At 34.0% G+C, this 17019-nt stretch overlaps 1 protein-coding gene and 1 long non-coding RNA gene across 5 annotated transcripts in view; one reads left to right on the top strand and one right to left on the bottom strand.

The window, feature by feature from the left end:
* The window catches only part of LOC127702263 (uncharacterized), a 249338-nt gene that overhangs the window by 160737 nt on the left and 71582 nt on the right, over nt 1-17019 (bottom strand). The gene's annotated exons all lie outside the window — the stretch shown is intronic.
* LOC127702267 (uncharacterized) lies at nt 981-15901 on the top strand. 2 transcript variants are annotated; one of them, XR_007982347.1, is made up of 5 exons: nt 981-2168; nt 6432-6604; nt 9614-9727; nt 12230-12348; nt 15534-15901. It is a non-coding gene; the product is annotated as an uncharacterized LOC127702267 (long non-coding RNA). The 2 variants fall into 2 exon arrangements; XR_007982348.1 differs by lacking the exon at nt 981-2168 and adding an exon at nt 5277-5287.

Here is a 17019-nt window from a genome sequence, read left to right as displayed (position 1 = left end):
TTTCAGAGTGTTTGGGGTAGTCTGTCCTGTTCAATACGGCTCATAAGATAAAGGGGAAAGCAACACTATTATCGTGTTTAAATCACGACAAACAATAGTCACTTCTTTAATTTTTAGGCTTATACAATGTACAGAATAATATACCATTATAACTTTATCATACATTTCTTCATCTTTGGTGTGGAATAAAAGCAAAGGACATAATTACCTGTTTATATTTTACTTGTGTTTCAAGCAAGCATTTGGTGGGTTGAGAGGGGTTTACTGTAACGGCGGTTATAAACTTACATAGGCGGATCCAGGGGGGCCTGGGGGGCCCGGGCCCCCTTTTCGTGGGAAAAATTTGGTTGATTATATAGGGAATCACTGAAGCATGACTGGAGCGGGCTCTCCTTAGGTCAGTCAGCGAGCCCCCCCTTATGGAAAGTTCTGGATCCGCCACTGACTTACCACCACCCACGTGCCACCACATCAGTGTGCTGCAGGCACTTGCCCACAGGTGGTGTCAAAAGTTACATGTGCTTGTGTTTTTTCAAAGTTCATAAAATGTGGAACAAATGTCCTCAATTTCTCTATTCTATTTATAAGGGGAACATAAATATCAATGATCAGTGTTGGAGCTGGGACTATTGTATACTAGTCTCCATAATAGTCCCAGGTTGGAGGCATTAATGTCATTTTATACCATTGTGAGGGTACTACTGGAAAGAAGATGTTTAAGAATAGATCAACCAAGGATTTGTTTATTGGGTCAACGGTGATAACATTTTAAAACTGTGATACCCAAACAACCTTGGTATGAAATACTGGACAGAAATTCCCAGTAACCGTTGGGCTTAACATTACACAAAAACTAAAGATTGTGCCATTGACGGATCCAGAAATTTTCGTAAGGGGGCCCACTGACTGCTAAAGAGGGGGCCTCCCTAGTCATGCATCAGTGATTCCCGATATAATAGATCAAATTTTTCCCACAAAAAGGGGAGGGGCAGTGTGCTCTAAATCCGCCTTTATGTGCAACACGAACCTCCAAAATACATGGGTGAACTCAAGTATTGTGAATGATAAAGTTAGGAACTTTCTGCTCAACATGTGGCAACCTAGGTTTGAGTATACATGTAATTGCCAAATTAAGTAAGTAAAACTTTGATTTGATTCGCCATATTGGCAAACATGTGAAGATAAGATCTGGTGAGCTTTTCGTCGAATATCATGAGGAGATAGTGTTAAAAATATTTGCATAGTTCATGAGTTGAAAATTATAAAACAAAATATATTGTTTAACCTTGGACAAAAAGATCAAGTCCAAAACTGGCTGTTATTTGTGTAGGCTACCTTAATCTTGAAGAGTATGCAATTCTAAATCAAGGAGGCGGTAGGCAATTTCCTAATAATATTACAAAAGAACTTGTCACAGATTCTTAACTAAACGTCTATCAGATTAGTAAAATTTCTAATTTACTGACATCTGTTGGACATAGATACTCAAATTGCAGAATCTTATTAGTAATAAAAAAAAATCTGTGTTTTCTGTGACATCATTTTGAAAAATATATGTTTATATTTTATTTATTACACTCTAACTGTCTAACATTTAATTCTCCTCTGATTAGAGTAATTATCGTTTGTCAATTTTCCAAACTTCCCATGCCCCCCTCAGCAGAGTTATTCAATTCTGAATGGAACAAAATGTGAATGAGTTATAAATAATATATAAATGATTGAATATTCTTTATTTAGTTTTTCTTTATTCTCAATTCTTCCAGAGACATGTATATGCTCTGAGAATAATGTCTTTGCATGATTCTTCATAATTAAGTATACTCAATTATTCTCTATGATCCTTCTTTCTATATTTTTGCTTTTCAACTATCTATATATTTTTTTTGTGTCCTTATTTAAATCCCCATTCTTGATTCCAGACTAACTCTCATATATATACGTAAATTTACGAAAGCTTGGCACGTCGAATACGGAAACCCGGAAATCTTTTCACCGTTGCCGTTTTTATACTATGACGCAAAATCCATGGACGCTCGTCTGCTGCTGAATTCATGTTTTACTGTTTAAAAAGAATGGACAAAGATAGTCAGATAGTTGATACAAAGACCTTTGATTTTTCAAACTGATGGATCAAAAAGTTATTATAAACAGATATATTGAAATGGGTTTGTAACTTACATTGTCGATTAACTGAATCCGGGGAACGAAGCAATACATTATAGAAAGTCAACGCAACGAAAGTGTTCCGTTTTGATGGATTACGTACCAACTTATTGTACTTGGAAAGCACAATGAAATGTAAATATAATCATGCGCATTTTTAGGAAGATGCTAGTGCTATACTTTTCACGAAAAACCATTTGACTTTATCCATGTCATGCATGCCATGTAAACCCGAAAATCAGTCAAAGATTGGCAAAAACGGAAGCAAGTCAACTCGCCCCATTGCAATTGGCAAAACGCCCCAATATTTTAAAATCGCTCCACTCTTGTTTAGGGAGCTACCATTTGATTTTTATGGGAGAGGGGGCTTTGACGGAATTTGAAAAAATGCGGGACAGGAGTTTTGAGTAAAAAAATAAAAGCCAGGACAGAAAAGAGTGAATAATAAACTGTCAGGACAGATATTACAACTAAAAAAATGCAGGATAACATTTTCATCCTAGCCCCCCCAATCAAGTGGTAGCTCCCTTCATACCAACTTGCTTGCCCCACATTAAAAAAAATCGCCCCACTTGTGAAAAGGATTAAATCCTGTTAAATATACAATGTACTCCTGCCAACAGTGGCAACTTGCCTAACTTGGGTAAAATCCAAATGAATATAATCATGATAATATATAATAAATATATTATAAACAGATAAAGGTCTACCAACTCGCCCTACATGTACTTTAAAAAAATGAAAACTTATCTACCCAGAATTAAAAAAAAAATTGAAATTTAATATATGATATTTATTGAATTTAAATAATGTTTCACTTCTTAAAATATAATTGTAGATTCATTATTTACTATTATTTAATTTATGTATTTATTGGAAAATAACTTTATTCTTGCATTAGCTTAGTTATTTGCAAAATAATTGCAAAGAAACCTGTTAATTGTATCATAATCTATCTGATTGTTTTTTAGCCGACTCAAAATCATGCTGTTAATTAGGGCCCCCTGTTGTACATGTACTTAGGAATCGGACACCTCCAGAAGATGAAAGATCTAGGGCGTGTTTTTTTGTTCTTCGGTAGTGAGCCAGAAGAGGTCCATTATTGTTTTTTTGCATAGGGAAGATCTTCTGGCTCTCTTCCACCTCTTCTTTTTTGATAGGTAGTTTAGACGGCAGAGGCACATAACAAACATGGCGTCGTTTAGTGTGAATGACATTAATAAATTTATGAATGCAGATATATTAGAATGTGAGCTGTGTTATAAACGTTTTTATGGTATGACAGTCTTAGTAGGACATCCCTGTAGGACGATAAGCTGGATTAAAATAAAAGAAATACACGGACAATAACAGTTAAGGGACGACTATTTGATATGCTAGGGAAGGGATTTTGATTGATTGGTGTTTAACGCTACTTTCAACACTAAGTTGGGCTATTCCGTGGTGGTCAGTTTAAATTTATAGATGAAGGATGGGGAAGGGAAGAGGGCATTATTAACTTTTTTAATCTGTCGCTAATTATGCCTATTTTTCAGCTCTTACCGGCCAACCATATTCATATATGAAAACCTCCTGCAGTGGCGGATCCAAAGGGGGGGGGGGGGGGGGGGGGGTTCCTGGGGGGGGGGACCCCCCTTTTTTTTTGGACGATCAATGCATTTGAATGGGGACATATAGTTGGAACCCCCCCCTCTATAAATGGCTGGATCCGCCCCTGTCCTCCCCCCCACCCCCCACCCCCCCCACCCCCCCCACCCCCCACCCCAATAAATGTATGAATATCAAATGGTTTTTCTTCTTATTTAACACAAGTTTAAATTGATTGATTGTTTGTTGCTAATTTTTAACGCCCAGTGACAAATATGTCATGCATGTTCAGGACTCGGTTCAGGAAACACGAGTTTAAAAGTCAGGTTAAATAAATAAAAACGAAGTAATGTATGATTGCTAATGAGGCAACTATCCACCGGAGTTCAAATATGAAGTGGATGTAAGCAATTAAAGGCAACCGTAATTAAGGCCTTCAACAATGACAAAACCCGATACTGTCAAAAGGCCCGACGTGAAAAGTGTGAGAAACAATTCAAACGAAAAAACTTACGGCCTAATTATACATAACAAAATATTAAATAATTTACAAAATGTCAAATACGAGTCGAGACATGAACCAACGACAACAACTAAACTACAGGCTCCTGACTTGGGACAGGCACATAAAGAATATGGCAGGATTGATATAAAAACGAAGATTGCCAATGAGACAACCCTCCACAAGAGACAAAATGACACAGCATTTAACAAAAAAAAACTTACATTAAGACAATAGACACAAAGCACCGAAATAAGAGTATTTGCAATTACTGGAAGTTTGTTCAATGCTAATTACAACTATAGTACTGAAATAAATCTTGTTCTCTCAGACTGAAGTATCAATCAGTACACAACTAACGGATTTATTAAAAAAAAAAGAAGAAAAAACAGTCTGAGAAATGTCTGGTATTCATTGTATACTTGCATATAGATTCATATACAATGAAAATTTTTGAAAAGTGGTGGTCCGAAGGTTTTGACCATCAAATTATGCAATAGAAATAATACTGAGTTAGGACCAGAAGATTTTCTTCAAGGACCACCAGAGAAAAATGATTTTGAGAACTTTCCGATATCTTTGCTTTATACAAAAATAATCCAGTTTGGTTACTTTAAAAAAATTGGATAGACAAGATGTCCTTTTTGATCATATTCGAGACAAACATTGACGAATTTTTGTGCAGTTTAAGATTATTCTTAAAAATCAAATAGTGGGGGTTTACGCCTGATTTGTCTAGCAAAATTGAGTTAGAGGAAAGAACAAAGAAAAATGTCACGAACAGAGCACACTTTTACAGTCATGTCTACCGGACGTATCTTAATTTTCTATAAAATCATCGTAAACTTCATTTAATATGGCATCCAACATAACAAAAATCTGCTATATTCGACGGCAAATTGAATTTTTGTTTTATTGATCTTCCGTAGTATATCTCCAGAAGAGGTCCAGATTCATTTTTTTGGACTCTTCACCAGAAGACATTCTGGAGATGTGCAGAAGAGACCAATAAAACACGCCCCTACTTTACATGTACGTAATGTAAATATAAAAATAAGAAAATGTGGTATGATTGCCAATGAGAAAAGAGAGGAATTGGTAAAAGTAAGTGAAAATTCACTTGTTTTCCAATCCTAATAAAACTGTCATATTGTAATGTTTAAATAACCTAATTATTTTCAAAATAAAATCTTGTTTACACTAATGAGAAAAGACAACTCTCCATCAGAGATCAAATGACATCAAAGTTAACAACTATAGGTCACTGTACATCCTTCAACAATGAGCAAACCCCATACCATATAGTCAGCTATAAAAGACCCCAAATGAAAATGACAAATTGTAAAATAATTCAAACAAGAAAACTAACAGACTAATTTATATACAAAACAAAGAACAAAAAAAAACAAAATATGATACACAGCAACAAACGACAAACTGAACCACTGAATTACAGGCTCCTGACATGGGACAGGCACATACATACAAATATGTACAGGATGGGGTGGGGCTAGACTAGTAGTTTGTGGTGCAGAACCCACCTCCTAACCTGATATATTGATGTGAAAAGGGCTTAACTCGTCAGATCTATACAAAGTTGAAAGACATCTAACAAAACCACACACAAGACGTGGTGGGTACTTATACATCCCCACAACAAAAAAGACCAAGTTCAGATTTGAGAGTACTCCCAGTCACTAACACCTAGTTCAAAGCCAAAAACAAAGTACATTGTACATGTACAATGTATTTACCACCAAACCTTGCCTGTTTAGTCCATTTCTCAGATACTACCTAATATAAAATAGTCCAACTTTTGGTGTAATTTAAACAACTTTGAATGACTTAAAATTTCAAAGTATCATGATTATTAATAACTTAATCCCCAAAGATTGGCATTATAAATCATGACAGATTCAGAGATCCTGTAATATATACATGTAATCACTTTTGTTCATCCCTTCATTCAAGGGTCATATGGAATTTATATGATGGATTAGAACATTAATAAAATGATTAAATACTTTTTTGTAGTCATTTTTTTTTTCAGGGAAAGTTTGTTGGTCTAGTTTTAAAAGATCAAAGCAAGCCAATCTTGCCAGATCAAAATATTAAAGGCAATTTTGGCAGATACATTGTATTATAACTTCATTTTATTAAACATTATTTATTTTAGCTTTTTCAACGAAAGTACAATTACTTTGAGAAGTAGGAGAAGCTAAGCAACAGGACAGAATTCATTTGAGGCATTGCTTTCTAGATTATATAGTGGAGTCATAGATTGTCCTATTGATAATGATTTATGTGCATATGAGGAGCAGTAGTCAATGAATAATTTTGTGATGAGAGGTATGTAATGAAAATGATAACTATGTTTGAATAATTTTTTCTTGTCAGACTCTGTACATGCAGTTTCGAAGATTTTTTTAAAAGTTTGAGGTCAAAGAGTTTAAAGTTTGATTCTTGTAATGTTGTGGGCAAGTTCGAAAATTATCCATGTTAAAAGTGACAAATTTATTTTTTTTACAGGTCAATTTTATAGAAAATTGCATTCAAAGCTCTCTTGATCGCTTGTTCTTTTTTGTCTAGCCATAACAGTTATGAAGCTGTGACTTAGGCATGATGTTTTCAATAGAGGCATAGTCGTAAAAAAATTGTTGATATTCATGATGAGGTCAGTTTAAGGAAACCAAGAAATAAAACCTTTGCACCTTTTGTTGGCGGTATACCATCTTTTCCGCAAGTTCATTGTTTTCTGTTTAGTATTAAATTTATAATTAAGATTTATTATTACATCGGTGATCCGTTTATTTGTCAATTTATACAGGAATAATGTCACTTTGAAATGTATGAGTTAGAAAGTAAGTGCTATTAAAATTTAGGTTTACAGAAGTTATTCCTTGGAAATATACATTGTTTAATGTAATGAAAATTGCATTGCAAGCAATCCCAAACAGGTCTACATTTCTTTTAGATTATTTATGAAAATGTTTAAAAGAACAACCATATTGTATACTACAGCAAAAAAGTTTTGAGGTCGTATATTGCTATCAACTCGTTCGAAGACATTTGGTTTCCGGACAATAACTTCAGTTTCAGTGTATGAATGTCTGAAATTAGATTTAAAGGTTCAATACCACAAAAGGAAGGTTTGGATTATTTTTGGCGTCATGGTTCAACCAGTGTAGGAATTAGGGGCCAAAAAAGGCCCAAATCAAGCATTTTTCTAAATTCAGGACAATAACTTGTTTATAAGTATTTTTATTGCTATGAAATTGTACCACAAGTAGAAGGTTAAGTTTCATTTTGGGGGTATTTGCCCAAACCATTCAGGAATTAGAGACCAAAAAGGGTCTAAAACAAGCATTGTCAGACTGGCCTATATTATGAATTGATCATGATAAGTTGTTCTCGTTTAGAATACATAAAATATTTGCCTCTGGACATTAAAATAAGAAAAAAAGTCAATCAATTTATGTTTTTGCATTATCAGAATGAATTTGCAAATATATAACAATTAAATTATGTTGTATCTTTTTCAATGACCTAGCATATAAATATAAAAAGATGAGGTATGATCCTCAATGTGACAACTATCAATTAATAGACCAAAGGACAAAGATGTAAACATTTACTGGTCAATGTACAGCCTTAAACAATGAACAAAATCAATACCATAAAGTAACCTACAAGGATGAAAAATATAAACGACATACAGTAATGGCAGACAGCAAACAACATAAGAACCAACTTTCAAAATTAGCCAAAAAGGACTGGATTCATCAATAGGTCTTATAATAAAAAAGGTGCAAAAAACATGTTTTCCCAAACTAAAATATCTATCAGTTTACATTCAACAGATTTAGTGTAACAATGTTTCACAGTTTGTCATTTCATGCAGTCTTAAGAAGAGTATTACTGTGTAATGTCAAAATATTCAATATATCAAAAGGGTATAAAACCTATTTCGCAATGCAAGGATGTACAGACAGACAAGTGTAAAACTTAATGCCCCCTCCGTTACGACAAGGGCATAAAAAAGAGATGCACAATGGGACTATGTCGGAAGTTTTGATAAATTATGAATTACATGTTTATGCAGAAAAAACACATACAAATGTGTGTTCTTGTGTGCAGATATAACTAATTCCATGTCAAATTCCATGTATGTTTGACAAAGTTGTTGATATCCAAAAAACATTAAAAAACTTTAAAGGGGGATTTTCCGGTTTTGGGACAATAACTCAAAATGTGTTCACCAAATGGCAAGAAACTTTTGTGACTTGTTTGTATCTATTGACATGAGCTCCCTTTCGAGTTTTATAAATTTAAGATTTTATGTTTCCAAGTTGTGGGGTTATATTCATTTAAAAAAGGGAGATTTTCCAGTTTTCAGTCAATAACTCAAAAATGCTTACAGCAGTTTTCATAAAACTTTGGTGAATTGTTTATATTTATTGTCGTAAGCTCCCTTTTGGTTTTTATTAATTTTAGATTTTATGTTTCAGAGTTATGTGATTTTATTCATAAAAAAGGGGGATTTTCATATTTCAGACAATGCTTTGAGCAGTTATCATGAAACTTTGGTGACTGGTTTATATCTATTAAGATAACCTCCCTTTAGTTTTTCATGAATGTCTGATTATGACATTGAAAAGTTATTGAACTTTATTCTTTGAATAAGCGATTGGTGTATCATGTGCTCATGGTGCAGCTGTCTATTTATTTTGGGCCAGGTTTTCAAATTGGTCTACATGCAGGGGTTAAAATTTGCATTAAAAAATGAAAGGTCCTGGACTATTTGAAATTTTCAGTCCAGTGAAAGGTCCTCCATTCTTTTTGTCAACATTGAAACCATTCTGAAGCATACGAAAGGTAAAAATAAAATGTACTTCTAGAATTTTATGTTTGACTACATGAGTACGCATATGACGTCACATTGTTTAGTTGCTAAAGACAATGCAACAGTTTCACAGACTTTTTCATTTATTTCATTTTACGCCAAAATATTTGTTAAATGGTATTTATTTTAATATGCAGCATTAGAAAGTAGATAACTGTATTGTATTTTAAGCTTGGCCTTTGTTAAACTTGATTTTACCATAGGCGGATCCAGGGGGGGGGGGCCTTTTGTGGTAAAAATTTGGTTGATTCTATAGGGAATCACTGAAGCATGACTGGAGTGGGCCCCCCCTTAGTTATAAATAGTTCTGGATCCGCCACTGTTTACTGTCACATCACTAGGTAAATACAGAATTCTCCTAAATGTATAAGCTAATTGTTTGCAAAACTCTTTGAATACTTATTATAGTCTTGCATCCACATGCTATTAATAAAGTACTGTTTTCTCCCTTTCAGCTGTACATTGTATTACAACAAATGGACAGAGGAGTTGACTATTGATAGTGACTGATAATGGACTGGAGTAACCTAGGGTCCAATGACTCCATGCCTGACAGTCCATGTGTACATGTATGTCAACAGCCAATTCTAAGTAACCTTAAACATATATATACAAAAGACCTAAAATAATAGTATGTGCATCTATGGGAGACTTATATGTCACTGTTGTCACAGAGTGTTGTGTGGCTTCATTACCGATTAGAGACTAATCAGATTATCCTTTACTTTAAGTTCAAATATAATGTACATGTACTCAATGATTATGACTTGCCTTCATTAACTTGTAATAATTATGATGCAGGATCCAACAAAAGTATATTTTTTTTACCTACATTTTATGCGTCAGTCTCACTGATTTTTTAAGTACCTTGTAAATGTATATGGATATATGTATGAATTTAGTTGTAATACTTAGTTTTGAATCTTGCATATATATACATCATTGTACATTGTCATAGAAGTTAAAATTACTTTGATCGCTGTCAGACAATGACAGAGTGTTTTGAACATTGCTTCATAATGTTGATCAGATAACCTTATTTAATTAAGTCTCCCAAACGAAGTTTTGGAAGACTTATTGTTTTTGCTCAGTTCTTATTATTATTATTCTTCTTCTTCTTCTTCTTCTTCTTCTTCTTCTTCTTCTTCCTCTTCCGCCGCTTTTAAATTTGAATTTGTCCGCACCCGTTCTCCAAAACCGCTTGTCAGATTAACTTAGGGTTTCACAATATGTTAGACTAACATGTCTAGTGGTGCAATCAGGGTTTTGTTTGTGCAATGGGGTTTATAAAGGGGTACTTTGAGGGGCAAAAAAAAAAGAGGGTTTTACTATAGAACCCTATGGGATTTTATTTTTAAAAATTTTCAAATGAGTATAAATTGAAAACTGTTTGTGATAGACACAATCTTTTTAATTGAAAATGTTCTAAATGATAAAGCCCATTTAATGAAATACAGGGTTAGTCCCCAGGGGTCACCCCCACCCCCTGCCATTTAAAAAAGTTCTAATACCTTGTAAGTGGTCAAGATCCCCACCCCTAAACCATATATATTTTGGTTTGTCATGCTAAGATGGTTTGAATGATATACAGGGTTAGTCCCCAGGGGTCATCCCGACCCCCTGCCATTTGAAAAAGTTCTAATATCTTGTAAATGGTCGAGATCCCCACCCCTAAACCATATATATTCTGGTTTGTCATGATAAAGCACATCAAATGTAATACAGGGTTAGTCCCCAGGGGTCACCCCCACCCCATGCCATTTAAGAAAGTTCTAATATCTTGTAAGTGGTCAAGATCCCCATTCCTAAACCATATATATTCTGGTTTGTCATGCTAAGATGGTTTGAATGATATACAGGGTTAGTCCCCAGGGGTCATCCCGACCCCCTGCCATTTGAGAAAGTTCTAATATCTTGTAAATGGTCGAGATCCCCACCCCTAAACCATATATATTCTGGTTTGTCATGATAAAGCACATCAAATGAAATACAGGGTTAGTCCCCAGGGGTCACCCCCACCCCATGCCATTTAAGAAAGTTCTAATATCTTGTAAGTGGTCAAGATCCCCACCCCTAAACCATATATATTCTGGTTTGTCATGCTAAGATGGTTTGAATGATATACAGGGTTAGTCCCCAGGGGTCATCCCGACCCCCTGCCATTTGAGAAAGTTCTAATATCTTGTAAATGGTTGAGATCCCCACCCCTAAACCATATATATTCTGGTTTGTCATGATAAAGCACATCAAATGTAATACAGGGTTAATCCCCATGGGTCACCCCCACCCCCTGCCATTTAAAAAAGTTCTAATATCTTGTAAGTGGTCAAGATCACCACCCCTAAACCATATATATTCTGGTTTGTCATGCTAAGATGGTTTGAATGATATACAGGGTTAGTCCCCAGGGGTCATGATCCGACCCCCTGCCATTTGAGAAAGTTCTAATATCTTGTAAATGGTTGAGATCCCCACCCCTAAACCATATATATTCTGGCTTGTCATGCCAAGATGATTTGAATGATATACAGGGTTAGTCCCCAGGCATCACTAATGCATATAACTTTACTGGACCAAACCAATTTTCACTGGACTTTGCCCAATGTCAGGCGACCCTGGGAATTAAGAATTATGGGAGCTTCGTTTGGGAGACTTCGTAACAGCATCCTGTTACAATCATTTCTTGTTAATAAAATGTTATTGTCACAGATTGAAATTTTTAGTATTTTATAAATAAGGTCTTACAATGTATGGTAGGATTGTCAATCAGAAAACATTCCATTAGTCAAAGAGGATGTAAATAAATTTAGGTCACTGTATGACCTTCAACAATGAACAAAACCATACTATATAGTCAGCTGTAAAAGATCCTGACAAAGTGAGCAACAATCCAATCCAGAAAACTAGTGATGTTCCAATTACCATGTGCAGTATTGGTTATAATATAAAAATATCACTTGTTTTCTCTCTCTTTGCCAAGGGATAACTGTATTCCTAATTTATTCTTATTGGAAAGCAGACTGCATCAGGTTAAGATTTTATATGATAATCACAGGAATTTTAATTTTCAGAATTATCTCCTCAGATGTAAGTGGAAGGGAAGCTATATACATTATATGTTTAAATGAAATTAACAACAGGATTAGATATTGAGGAGATCCTATAGCTACAGTATATATAAATGTAACTGGTATGTATTTGTTACAGTATTTAATTTCCAAATGGTATAACAAAAATACTGAATTCCAAGGCAATTTTAAAAAAATCGTAAGGGTTCCGCAGAACCCAGTGTCTCGCCTACTTTTGCTGTTAATTGCATCATTTTCTTATCACTTGGCGTCAGTCGTCGTCCGTTAACTTTTACAAAAATCTTCTCTGAAACTATTGGGCCAAATAAAACCAAACTTGGCCTAAATCATCCTTAGGGTATCTAGTTTAAAAAATGTATCCGTTGACCCTGGCCATCAACCAAGATGGCCAATATTGCTAAAAATAGAACATGGGGGTAAAATGCAGTTTTTGGCTTCTATCTTTGAAACCAAAGCATTTAGAGCAAATCTGACATGGGGTAAAAATGTTCATCAGGTGAATATCTGTCTCTGTTGAATTTTCAGACGCATCAGACAACCCGTTGTTGGGTTGCTGCCCCTGAATTGGTAATTTTAAGAATTTTTTTTTCAATTTTTATACGACCACAAAAAATTATTGGTATCATGTTGTCGTCGTCGTCGCCCAAAGACACTTGGTTTCCGGACAATAACTTTATTATTAGTAAATAGAAATCTATGAAATTTAAACATAAGGTTTATAACCACAAAAGGAAGGTTGGGATTGATTTTGGGGGTTATGGTCCCAACAGTTTAGGAATTAGGGGCCCAAATAAGCATTTTTCTAGTTTCATGACAATAACTTGTGGAACAGTGTATGGATCTCTCTGAAATTATACTACAAGTTTCCATACCACAAAGGGATGGTTAGGATTGGCTTTGGGGGGTTATGGCTCAAACCATTTAGGAATTGGGGGCAAAAAAGTGAGAAAAAACAAGGGTGTCCTGGTTAATGGACAATTACTTAAGTACAAATTACAGTGTAAGGGAGGTAATTCAAATACATCTTGGAAATTTGAATTGAAATTATGACCATAACTGAGGGAAAGATTTTTTTTTTTTGGGAAAAAGGGGGGGGGGGACAATTTTTTCTCCTCAAGATTTCAGAAATCAAAATCAAAAAGAAAATCCTTCAAATTAATTTTTTTTTAAAAAAAGGGTTGGACCTCTGTGGTCATATCCAGTTGCGCTCGGCAAAGCAATTTATTGGTTATTATCTTGAACATTATAATAGAGATAAACTGTAAACAGCAATAATGTTCAGCAAAATAAGATTCACAAATAAGTCAACAGGATCAAAATGGTCAATTGACCCCATAAGGAGTTATTGCACTTTAAAGTCAAATTTAACAATTTTTTCGTAAATTTTTGTAATCTTTTACAAAAGTCTTTTCCTGAAACAACTGAGACAAATTTAACCAAACTTGGCCATAATAAGCATTAGGGTATCTAGTTTAAAAATAGAACATAGGGGGAAAAATGCAGTTTTTGACTTATATCTTTGAAACTAAAGCAAAAGTATATCGGTTGCATTATTTCATGCATCAATTGTAAAATTAAAAAAATATCAGGTGAGCGACACAGGCTCCTTGGAGCTTTTAGTTGGTATTGTAATTTAAATGAGGTTAAGACATGTAAGAAAGGGGCTTGAAAAATGAGGAATTGTATTTCTACAAGCACTTAGTTATCTAGATCTATAATACTAAAATAACAAGGTCCAATTTGTGAGCCGGCATTAGTAAAAATGACTATTCAAAGAATTCAACTTTATTTATAACTTATATATATAGGACAATGGTGTTGATTAAAAATTACACCATTCCAGGCCCATTTGTTTTCCACATAATTATTACTACAGATAACAAGTTCTGGGTCAAAGGGTTCAAAAAGAAAGATTTTGAAAGCAGAGAAAACTGTGCACCTAATGACCAGCATGACATTATTTTATGACAAAACGAAAAATCTTAAAATTCAGGCTAAAAATAAGGCTGAGGTACTTTGCTTCAGTCACAACACCATGATGTCCCGGAGTATTATAGTATATATTATATATACAGGTAATGTGTAGTACACATGCATGAATAGAGTTAGTTTTCATTATTACGGTAATTAATGTTGATAAAAATGAGAATATGTAGTATTATTGCCAATGAGACAACTATCCACCAGAGTCCAAATGACTGAATGTTAGCAACTATAGATCACTGTATGAACAGCTTTCAACAATGAGCAAAACTGATACTGCATCTAGCAAGCTATAAAAGGTCCTGAAATTACAGATGTAATACAATTCCAATTTACGTAAAAGACATTAAACGAAAAATAAATATGATAAACAACAACTATTATATTCCACTCCAGTTGTTCACACGATATATATATATATATATATGTAAGTTTGATAAATCATTGGAGATTAAATTGATGTTATCATTTTTTGCCTGATTGGTAATCCAATATTTTATGTATGTTTTACAAAAAATATATGCTGTTTTTGTCTCGCTTGAAGGAGTCAAAAAGCGAGGCATAGGTATGCTGTTTCTGGCGTTGTTGACGACAGCGGCGTCAACAATGTATTAGTTTGTGATTAGGTCTAGTTTATAGTGAACCACAAGTAGTAAGTCTAAGATATTTGGTATGCAGTTGTATTAGTATTGGCACATCTCATTACCATGGAGATTATTTGGCCCCGCCCCCTCAGTTATGGTTTATTGACTTAATTTGAAATTCTTGCTTAGTCTTCATGTATTAGTTTGTGATTAGGTCAGTTTATGGAGAACCACTAGTGGTAAGTTAATTATGATTGGTATGCAGTTGTATAAGCATTGGCATATCTCATTTCCATGGAGATAATTTGGCCCCTACCCTCTCAGTCATGGTCTATTGACTTTGAAACTTTTGCTTAGTTTTCATGTATTAGTTTGTGATTAGGTCGGCTTATGGGAAACCACTAGTGGTAAGTCAATGATATTTGGAATGCAGTTGTATTAGCACTGACACATCTCATTACCATGGAGATTATCCCCCCCCCCCCCCCCCCCCCCTCAGTTATCGTTTATTGACTTTAAAATTTTCTTAGTTTACATGTATTATCTAATTTCCATGGAGATTGTTTAGCCATGTACCTTTAGTCATGGTTCATTGACTTTGAATATTTGCAAATCTTACATGTTAAAGTGTTGCTATTTTAATTTCAACATTTGCATTATCGAAATTACTAAAAAGCGAGACATATCTCTGTGATTACAGTTTATTTTTTTTATTACAGCAACTGTATTCCAAGAGTCTGATGGCTGATAATGTATTACAGGATTTTATCATTCAAGCAACATCTTAGAAGGATAAGTGCAAATGTATGAAGGAAGCCTTGGGTACAAATAGCAATTACAGCAATTACATGCAGGAGAGAACTCTTAACATTACTAACAGACATGTAGTCATTATATGGGAGTGGTGTATTCAAGAAATCTAAAACACATGGAATTAAATATCGTGTATATTTTTTCAACCACAAGTACTCTCAGAATATAATACAATTCAAATTCAAATTATTGTGCCAACATGACAATTACAGTCTAAAAATGGAAAATGCATGTTTTAAACTGATTTTTATATAAATATTTGAAATAACAAGAATTTTTAGTTTATTGTGCAGCCAAACTTTGAGATCTTCTAATGGTATATGCCTGTTGTTTGTCAACATTTGTTTTCTTTTTGCCTTAACCTTAAGATTGGTGTTAAAATGAAAAACTGAAATAGATAAATGAAATAAGAAGGAAATGGTTGTAAATAACAGCAAGACTTTCAATATGGTATATCAAAATATATTCCACAGAACTTTCTATTTCAGTTTATTAATACAATGAGATATGAGGTATAAATAAATCAGACAGCTACACAACAAAAATACATGAAAGGCATTAAGGTGCTAACATACAGTCCTCAACAATGAACAGGTGTCTAAACAATGTCATGATCTACTTAATTAACCAGAGTCTATACCAATCAAAGAGCTGCCATCAACTCCAAATTCTTTAAATATTTTTTTTTATTAGGATGAGACTTAGACAACCACTGAAAAGGTTCCTGGCTTGAAACAGGCACAGGAATATGTGGCAGGGTGAAATACTTTTTTTCTTCAAAACTTGGCATCTTTTGCAAGTAAGACTATTTCCATAATGGGATTGGATTGTCTCATGGCTGATAACCACAAAATGACTTGTACATACATATTAAAAATGAAATATACATTAGTGCATACATATTCTATAAATGAATCATCAATCCTTACATGACTTTTAAAAAAAGTATTGAGACTTGAACATAACTGAAAAAATTCTAGGAGTGAACTAAGGTGACCTGGATATTTGCTTGCCTTCTTTGTTTTATTGCATCTTATCTCTTGCATTGGAGATATTGTGAGTTGGGAGTTGATAGATAAATATTTTTTGTATTGTTTAGGATCAAGAAAGTAAAATATAATGGAAGTATGAACACATAGTCAAGACCAAGAAGAATATTTATATATCAAAATAGAATGTGTACTAGATTAGCATTAACTTATCTAAAATATGCTCAAATACTGTGAATTTGTGTGATTGATGCTCAATTCACCTTAATTTCATTTTGCCTGTGTATATATAGAGAAAACACATGTATAACGCATGTGTTAGAAAAATGTGTTAGAAATTGCATGTAATTCACATGAGAACAGAAACATGTCAATAATCATGGTAATTGGACAAATAGGAGGA

This window comes from Mytilus californianus, unplaced genomic scaffold (assembly GCF_021869535.1).
Source record: "Mytilus californianus isolate M0D057914Y unplaced genomic scaffold, xbMytCali1.0.p SCAF_5, whole genome shotgun sequence".
Taxonomy (NCBI): domain Eukaryota; kingdom Metazoa; phylum Mollusca; class Bivalvia; order Mytilida; family Mytilidae; genus Mytilus; species Mytilus californianus.
Note: the sequence above shows the minus strand (reverse complement) of the source record. Positions and strands in the feature narration are given on the sequence as shown.